The 10,000-nt window shown below is 50.6% G+C and overlaps 1 protein-coding gene across 2 annotated transcripts in view; it reads left to right on the top strand.

Moving 5' to 3' along the window:
- grm7 (glutamate metabotropic receptor 7) overlaps positions 1-10,000 on the top strand; it is a 156,261-nt gene that overhangs the window by 121,745 nt on the left and 24,516 nt on the right. The window lies entirely within an intron of this gene.

Here is a 10,000-nt window from a genome sequence, read left to right on the forward strand (position 1 = left end):
CAGAGGGTACTGCGAAACAAAGAGAGGGAGCAGCGGCGTGGACTCTCTGCTCCACCCACGATGTTTGAGACTTCCTGCTTCAGGGGGTCTGTGTGCTGCCTCAGCCTTTGAACGTCTCTGGTGTTTTTGGTGATGATGGGTTTTACCTGGAGTGTCTGCTCCTGTGAAAGTCTGGATCAGGACGGAGAGACGTTAAGAAGCACAGAGCAGACACTAAATACTGCTGAGATTAAATACTCAGGGTCAGAGCGCTCGGTCAGGTGTAGTTACTGAGACCTGGACGGATGGAGGTTTGGATCTGAAACATGTCACAGTTAGGCTGAGTAACCACGATCGCCTCAGTGAAGTCCGGTCTGGAGCCTCTCTCTCTTTATTCCACGCTACGGCGAGCCAAAACTGCGGGCGCTGGAGACGCTCTGATATGTGACTCGCTCGTCGCACTTCTCGTGATCTGGACAGCCAGCGAGTCGCTCTTCTTCTGCATTCAGGGCCACGTCTCTGCTTCTTCACAACACTAAATTATTCAGCTGCACAGCCCGATGTGGCAGAGCAGGAGCTGCTATTCCTCCGTCCTCGTGTTTGCAACGCTGTGAAGGCGACATATTACTGATACGCTCGGCTCATTTAGTTACTCAGACTTTTGGCCATGGATTTTTTTAGATTTGCTCCATCCATCATCTATTTTCCACTTATCCAGGTCAGCCTCAGCCTATGCCAGCGGCCATAGGGTGAGAGGCGGGGCACACCTGGACAGGTCGCCGGTCTGATGCCGGTCAGATTTGTACCAGGGTTGGCTAAAAGCTGCAAGAGTCGCCTTCAAGAGGAGGAGACTTCCAGCCTAGACCCCGACTGTGATGGACAGATACAAAGGACAAAGAGGCCACGCCCCTAACAACGCACGCATGTTTCCGCTCATGTTGGTCACGTTTCTGTTCTTTGAAGGTGAAACCGTCTCTAAGTGAACACAACCATTACAAACAAAATCAAGTTAAAAATGGAACAGGGCCAAAAATGAGTGAATAACCAGAAAGCTGAATGTGACCCGTGATGGGAGGAGCTGGTCGGGTGGATGTTCGAGTGGAGGAAACCTCAGCAGCCAGCAGGACAGCAGTAGAAGCTCCGACACACGTTTAAATGTCAGCGTGATCATCAGGAGCTCAGAGTCTGCTGCCCATCAGCGAGGAGGAGGAGGAGGCCTGCGAGGGATTCCTCTCCCACAGATCAGCTTCAGCAGCCAGCAGGACCTGTGCTCCCTGCTGAGACATGAAAGACCGAGCTCAGAGTCACCGCCGCCGGTCCTGCCGCCGCCACCGGCTCCAGGTCACCTTCTTCATGTGGAGACGTTTCCTCGGAGACGCCTTTGCTGCTCATAGAAATCTGACTTTTCTGATCCGCAGACTCTGAAGGGCGAAGACAGAGCAGCAAATATCAGCATGAAACATAAATACATGCTTTCACGTGAAGTTCATGTGTGTACGATAGAATAGAATAGAATAGAATAGAAAATGCTTCAATGGGGAAATTGACGTGCTCAGCAGTGACAGGCTCATGGAGCGTGCAGTCACACGAGGACACGTGCACTTATTCAAATACTTGTGCTGTTACCATGGTAACCTCCAACATTAAAAGCCCCTCCCTGTGCTGTGGAGGTCCCCTGGGTGACCCCTGACCCCCTGCAGTACCTGCGCTGTCTGGAGGATCCGAGGTCACGTTGCCGGTGTCTCCTCCCACTGCTCCATGACATCAGAGCGCTGAGCTGCAGCTGATCAGAGAGGCGTCTCCAACCTGGCTGTACTGTGAGGAGTGTCTGCAGCTCCTCCTGGACCTCGCTCCTCCTGGACCTCGCTCCTCCTGGACCTCACTCCTCCTGGACCTCCTGGACCTCGCTCCTCCTGGACCTCGCTCCTCCTGGACCTCACTCCTCCTGGACCTCACTCCTCCTGGACCTCCTGGACCTCGCTCCTCCTGGACCTTGCTGTCCTCACACTGAAGTGGTCACTAAGGAGGGTCTCGGTGAAACGCAGCACCACTTCCTGTTTAAACCCCCAGATGTGGCTGCAGGTGACCAAACTCCTTCAGTGTCTCACACACACAGCTATGAGGAAGACCTCCTTCCCCTCCTCCTCCTCCTCCCCTTCGGTCGACATGTGTTGGTATCCTGAATGCACAAAGCATCGCTCAGCATGCAGAATCAATTTGGCCCTCTGAGGAGCCCGGGCCAATACACGAGCCGTTTACTGGCGGCTAGAAGAAATTACAAGTGATAAATTGAATTAATCTCAATTGAGGCTGGGAATGGGATGAAACGGGGTCTGTGGCCTGGAGAGGATTAACAGCAGATGTCAGGAGGGAGGAGGGGAGGCGGGAGGAGACGAACAAGGGGAGAAATATTGTCTGTGTCCTGTGGTGTCCTTCCTTTTAATGATTTTAAAAAGCTAATCTTTCCCTCTGTGGGACTCTGAAACAGTGTCAGGACCCGCATTAAACTGTCCACTGCAGCTGCAGCTGACAGAGCGCAGGTGAGCACACCTGTTAGCAGGAGGGAGGGGTCACCTGCATCCTGGTGACAGCCTCAGCAGGTTTACAGAGCTATGATTTTTATCAGGGCGCCTTTAAAAAGTCTCAAATATGAGGCCTCACAGCCAGGTTTTGTTGTCCTGCACAACCATGTCAACCAGCAGTCCAAGCAGACACTCCCACAACTCCCTGCTCCAGCCAATCACACCTTGCCAGTCCAGACGTCTCCGCAGAGTCACCGGAGGCTTCCAGGTCAGAAGCTGAGCCTCAGTGCTGTTTGCTGGGCCCCGCCCACGTCTGGTTTTTGAAATGAAACCTTGATGCTTGGCTCTGCCTTCATCAGAGCAGAGCGGCACGCCGCCACCTGCGAACGCCGCAGCCTCGAGCTGACAGGCTCTCTTTTAAACTGGACACTGTGGTTAAACTGGTGTTGATCGAGGCTGTGTGCTGGAGTGATGCGCTCAGCGCCGAGGACGTTTACACTCTCTGAGTTTTCCTCTGCAGCTCCTTTGGACAGTCTTGTGAATATTTCGCAGTAATAAAAGCAGCACACGTGTGACACGATGTCTGTTTCTAAACCCCTTCAAAGATAAAGGACACAGCGGCTCTTCAGTTTGTGTCTCAAACGCAGCTAAAAGGAAGATAATTATTCAAATTCCCTGTTTGTTTTTTCCATCTGCAGCTTTTCTTTGAAGCAGGGTCAGACGTGTGTTTGTTCGGCACCGGCATCAAAGAACAAAGGACCTCAATCTCTCACCTGTGGAGGGAAAACGCCGCCCGCTCTCAGCTGATGTACACAGAGCTTTTATTCTGTGCTTTAGAATAATCCCGAGTCGCAGCGGGTCATCGCACACGGCAACGTTTCGCACCGCAGTGATGTTGGAGCGCCGAGCGCTGCTGTGAAGTGCACCTCGCACGGTGCCCGTGGGAGCCTGATAAAGGCTTAAGTGAGCTGAAGGTGCTTTCCTCGCGGCTTTAAATCAGGTTTAATCCTCGTGCTGTTCACACACGCCTGTTATCGCTTCGTTAAAGAAAACTTTTAAACTCGTGCTGCAGATTCGTCAACGTTTCTCCGAGCTGCTGCTGACGCAGTCGGCTCGTGTCGAAGAGATTTCATTTTCATTTCGGTATTTCTTTGTTAATCGGTACCAGATGGAATCAGAGACCATGTTTCACTGGAAATCCTGAATTCCTGTTTGTCAGCTGTTTGTCAGCTGCCGCTCCACCTTCATCATCATCACCGTCGATCACCTGGCAGCAGCTCCGTGATAGGCTGCTTTACGCAGACACACTGCTGACTCATCAGAGCATTTCAGATGCGCTGAAGCTGGTGACTCCGCCCTCTCTGTGTGTAAAAACCCTACAGTCACTCACAGACAAACATGTTCGCAGGTTCAGGAAGTGCTATAGAAACCAGCAGCTTGTGTCGGCCTGTAAACCTGTTGGCTGTGGGGACTGACTCGCTGCTGCCCCTGCTGGACATTTGTGTGATTACCAATGAACATCTGCTCGCATTGTTTGCGGCGGCTGTGACTTCTCTGAGCAGTTTTACATGATACGCTGAATCATAATCAGCCCTCTGGATCATTTTTCAGTTTTCCGGGTGAATAATTAACGGAGGCGGGACTGATTTCAGTCAGCAAACTGAGCGCGCTCGCAGAACGTGGCATGTGGCTGCTGTGTGTTTGTCACATGAAGGATGAATGGCGCCGGCATGCCTGTGATCTTGTCTCTGATGAGTTTCCTGTTCTTTGGTCCTTTCCGTTGGTTTCTGTCACTCGAGCACGCCGCTCATCCGCTAACCGCAAACGTTCAGCTGCACTCGGCCTCACCGGGACCCGGGGGACTTATTTCCTCCTTCATTCAATTAATCAGTTTAATCATGATCCACAGTGACTGAGTTAATGACTGCGGCTCACAATAATGGAAGGAAAGCAGACGGCGTTTGTGAGAGGCGGCCTGCTGCCGAGGCTGACTCAGCCGAGAGATGCTGCAGTTTAATGGAGGCCGTTGGTCAGGAGGGACAGGATGACTACAGTGAGTGTGGAGAGTCACATGCTCTGCGTGATGGCTGTCCTCTGTCAGCTGAAGGGAGGAGCAAAGAAAGGAGGCGGAGGGGCATGGGATTATAATTACAGACAGGAAACCACAGGAAGCAAATACACCTCCAGGAATCTGTGAAGGGAAGTGAAGAAGAAGCACCCAGTGCATCATGGGAATCCTCAGCAGCCTACGTCTATTGCAGCATAACTAAGGGAGGATTCAGGGTCACCTGGTCCAGCCCTAACTATATGCTTTAGCAAAAAGGAAAGTTTGAAGCCTAATCTTGAAAGTAGAGATAGTGTCTGTCTCCTGAATCCAAACTGGAAGCTGGTTCCACAGAAGAGGGGCCTGAAAACTGAAGGCTCTGCCTCCCATTCTACTTTTAAATACTCTAGGAACAACAAGTAGGCCTGCAGAGCGAGAGCCAAGTTGGTCCTGTTAAACCGTTTGGTCCTCTGGAGACATCAAACAGTGACGTTCGATGGACTTTGGGTGAGGCTTGTTTCTCTCAGTGTCACTTTAGCCCAGCGAAGCTGTTTCCATGGTTATGGGAGTTCCTGTGCTCTGTGGCGTGGAGAAGGCTCGCTGCGTCCCTCTGCTCTGCTCTGATACCACAGATGGATTCTGCTCGCTTTATCCTGCATATCCATTTAAAGAGACTGCAGCACAACATGAAGGAGACGCAAAGAGTTCAGTGAGCTTCCTCACGCTCCGGAGTCGGTTTGATGCTGAATGTCGAGGCGGAGGAAATTAGCCTCGGGAGGCGTTTCATGACTGCTCGTTACTAATATTAGGGGGGACGCGAGCCCCTCGTCTCCCGCGGTGCTTGTGTGCTTCACCAGGAACGAAGATGAAAAGAAGGCAGGAAGAGGGAGACATGTGAGAACAGGGAGGCGGGGCAGACGAGCCCTCTGCGTGCGGGCAGATGGAGGAAAGCGAGACATGTTTGTGAAGCGGTTACTGCTGGGCGACCGGCCGACAGCATCCAACACGCAGTCAGGAGGCGAGGGGGCGGGGGGGGGGGGGCAATGAAGAATCGAGGCCAAAAAAAAGGTATCCATGGCAACGGTGCGGAGAGCCCGTCACTGCGTCCCTGGTACAGTGAGACTGGAAGCTCCCCCCCCCAGAGAGTGTTGATGTGTTATTGGCTCTTCCAGGCGAACAGACGCTGCTGTGACTAACAGCGAGCAGAAAGAGGCGCTTCCCCTGCACCGCTCACCTGACCCACACTGACCCGCGGCCTACAACGGAATCACAGCGCCGGCTTATCGACGAGGAGTGTGACAGCAGGCGTGGGAGCAAAGGTCTGCCCGACAGTGATAAGAATAACAGCGAGGGAGGCGCAGGGAGTGTTCATGGACCTCCTCGGTTTCTTTTTCCATTTTACACCCAGTGAACATTTACTCGCTCGCCTTTTGTCTCCTTGCAAATCTGACCTTTAGTTTCATTTAAAGCAGAAACCTGCAGGCCCGCCTCCGACAGGAACCAGACGAAGCAAAGCTTCATGACGCCGTCTGCCAGCAGCACATTATCGGTCAGGATCAGCCTCGTCAGCGCTTAACCATGAGCGGAGCATCTAGCCCTCCCCGAACCCCACAGAGCACAAGTTCTCCTGCAGAGCTCAGCTTCACGTAAAGTTTCAGTAAAGCGGCGTGATGGACAGGCGTGGACACAGGTGCATTTGTAGGTGTTTCCTCTAAAAAGTGCAAAGGTTGAGGAGGAGAGTATATAAATGTGCAGCAGAATGCCAAAAACCCACGTCAGGACTCATTTGTGTCTGACGAGGTCCTTTCACAGAGGAGGCTTTCATAACAGCCTTACTCCTTCAGTCTGTTTCTAGTTGCACTGTCATGAACTTTGACCTTTAACCTGCTGACTGAGGCCTGTAGAGTCTCAGATGGAGCTCTTGGCACCGTCTGACTTGGGGGCGATTTGCTGGGACGTCTGGGACGTTTCTGCTCAGCGACGGTCAGCGTTCAGGTCGGCACGGACGCGGGCGGTAATTGCATCCTTTTGCAGAAACAGTGCGCCGGCTGATGATGCCGACGGCCCAGAGTCAGATTCTGGCTCCGAACCAGCCGCCTCTCTTTCCTGAAACGTGTTAAAGCTTCGCTTCCTCTCTGTCGTATTTGTCAGACGGCGTGTAGAATAATCACACCCCCACAGGTCTGCTGATTTGTGACCCAGATTGGGCTCATGTGCTCAGAGAGTCATAAATAATCGATTTTATCCTGCTGGACCCCAGAGCAGATGGATTTTACGTGGACATTCGGTCTCACCCTTATTTTTCCAGGTGTGTGAAAGGACACATTACTGGTTTGGGTCGGCGGGATCTAAGGATGCTGGGTAGGATAATTGGGACCTGGGTGACTCGGGTTGTTGGTCGAGTTGGTGGAGCGCTCCTGAGCGCCGTGATGCAGAGAGCTGCAGGAAGCGTAATGAACAGCGTTGTTTCTGCTGTAACCTTTACAGCGAACACAGTTGTCCTCATTTTATTTCCTGTGTTGGACGAAGCTGTCGGCGTGCCGGCTGAGTTCAGGACCCGGAGACTTAATCAGCTGCTGAGGCTGTGTGTGTGGGGGGGGGGCTCTTTCCACCAGCTGTGACACCTCTTCAAAGCTCGGGGTGAATTATTGAACACGCCTCGGCGGCGGGCAGCCCTCCTGACCGCTGCGAAGGCCAGAAGACAGATGGCGTTTTCATTTAAATGATTGACCTGCCGCCGCTCGTGGCGTTTTGCATCCCATCCCGTCTGGATTTGTGTTATTAGTGAGGCTGTGAGTCACTCTCTCATGGCGTGCGGAGGAGCTCGTTTCTTATGTGACGAGTAGGATTTGAACGCCATCCGTGCATTAAACGTGGCGGCGGATTCACCTGCCTGTGAGCTGATGGCGAGGAGGAGCAGCGGGGATTTGTGTCAGCCGGTCATGTAATTCTGATGATGCTTGGCGTGCAGTGAAAAGGTTGGATGGGACGTGGGAGTGATGGATGGATGTGTGGAAGCAAATGCTGATGAATGTAATCAGAATTTCATAATAGGGAAAATGAATTAGGAGACAGGAGCTGTGTGGGAGAGATGCGTTTCCTTCCCTTCAGAGCTGGACCGCCGCCTGTTTTCGAGGGGGGGGGGATTAGAGGCTGGCTCTGAACTGTCAGCTTGGACAGAGACGAGCCAGGCTGTTAGCCCCACGCGGCCTTCCATCCCCGGCTATTCCAGGTTATCCACTCGGCTGTTTGGTGGCGGGCGGGGAGCCGGGGCAATCTGGATCATGGTGGGCGGCGATAACATCCGCTATTGATTCTGGACTTTCTTTCCCGGTGCCGCCGGAACCAAAGGCTCATTGAGATCGGCCTCTGCAGATAATCTGTCTGAGGACGTCCTTAGCGCTCTGTAATGGATCAGCTCTGGGTCACAGCAGCTTTTCAAATCCCTCCAAGTCCTTTTAGATCAGACGGCGAGCAGCTATCTGCCAAATTCATCAGCACACAATAACAAACACACAGCATCCGTCAGAGCTCAGCTCCTTCCAGGGTCTGGGCAGCGTTTCAGGGAGGGCTTGGAGCTCATTTCCACAAGCGCATCACTTCACACAACAGCGCACTGAACAATACTCAGAATCCTGCGCTGGCACATCGGATCGGACGCTTTCTAAAGAGGCGTTTTAAACCTGAAAGAGCGAAAACTCGTTAATAAAACAGCATTACAATCATCCCTTCATGCATTAAGTTTCATTTAAGTCACATCAAACAGGCACAGCTGAAATTCAGACTCACTCAGCAACTGTTCTTTATAATTTATTAATAATAATAAGCACATGCAGCTGTACAGCACATACATGTGTATGATTCCCTCAAAGCACAGGCAGACGAAAGTAGTTTTTCCATCACTGGTTTATTTGAAGACGTCTCTCCAAAGCCACTGTGAAAACTACACAGCATTAACAAAATAAAACTCAGCCTAAGACACTAAAAATAAAACGGTACAACAAAACACGATAAATGAATAAATTCCCCGTTGGCTGCATGCTGCAAGAAGTGATTAGTCACCGTTCCTCAGGGGTTTCCTTATCCGGTCGTTCAGTCTGACATCACTAGCTGTGTCTGGACCTAAACTCCGCTGCAGGTCCATATATCAAACGATCACTATGGCATTACTGAGAGTTGAAAAACTGTCTAAAGTCTTTCATCTTTAATAAAATGATCAGCGTTCTGCTCTACCAGGTGTAACAATTGAGTTTAACATCCAGGCATCCATGAAAACGGAATTTATGACATTTAACGGAGTTAGAAGTTAGCAGGGAGTTAGCTCGCTAGCTTCTATCTAAATACAATATAGCATGTCCTGACTGCGGGGTTTTGGAAACAAATTAAAACGTACAGCTCTGTTATCACTTCCAACATAAATGAAGACAGAAAACTAAACAGCAGTGACGTTTGTAGGGTTACTGAAGTTTGGCTAGCTGGTATATAATGATGTGCTACGTGACCGCTAGCGACACAGCTATGTTAGCATAATATAAACAAGCTAACTTTTTTCCACTGGATAAAAGTTAACGTGAGTGTTCTCGGTGGTCAGGAACAAATGTAATCGCATGGCAGGATGCTGTAAACGGACCAAACTTCAGCCAGGAGAACAACTGAGATAATCCATCCACAATACGAGGTTAGTCATTCATATACTGCTGCATGGGCTGGGCTGTAGTTACATCCTAAGGTTTTAAAAACTGAGCTTAAATAAATGATTAGTGGTAATAAAAGCAGAGGGAGGTCAACAGGGATCACTGACTGTTTTAGGAGCTTTTTGAGATCAAATAGAAGAAAATACAAAACATTAAACATGTTAACAACACAAAAGCCATATTAAACGCAGACTACTTTAGACCCGGAAGTAGGATTCGTCACGTCATCACTTAACGACCAGATAAGAGGGTAGTTAAAGTCCATTCCACTTAATGTGACTTTCAGTAAAGACCATTACGGGCTCGCTGCACACTTACAGGTGTTTTCCTCCCAAAAAGGAAAACCTGCGACTTGTAAGCGAGCTTGACTTTCAAAATAAAAGCACCATGAATGTTTGTAGCTCATCGTTCCCCTCATGGACGTATCGATCAGGTTTCGAGATCCAACCCTGAGCTGGCTTTCTGCGCTAACGCTAGCTCTCCCATTAAAGTGACCAACGATCTGAGTGGATACGATGGATTTGTTCAGGCAGGAAGTGGAAATGCCAGCTGGTCTGGCACATTCCCATCATGCTACATGTGAACCAGTACGAATTACCAACACAGACTTTGTACAGGAACAGTCAGCATGTGTTATAGAACGTGTATGTGTGAGGAGGAGGTGTGGCCGTCATTAATAAATGTTTCCTGTGCAGTCGCAGAGGTCAGAGCAGGAAAACACATTTTAGTTTTTTAAAAGATCAGCGACGTATTTTGTGTCT

This window comes from Aulonocara sp. 'chitande type north' Nkhata Bay, linkage group LG5 (genome assembly GCF_057382095.1).
Source record: "Aulonocara sp. 'chitande type north' Nkhata Bay isolate Kocher_YH1m ecotype deep benthic linkage group LG5, A_spYH_male_GT1.1, whole genome shotgun sequence".
NCBI classification, from domain to species: Eukaryota; Metazoa; Chordata; class Actinopteri; order Cichliformes; family Cichlidae; genus Aulonocara; species Aulonocara sp. 'chitande type north' Nkhata Bay.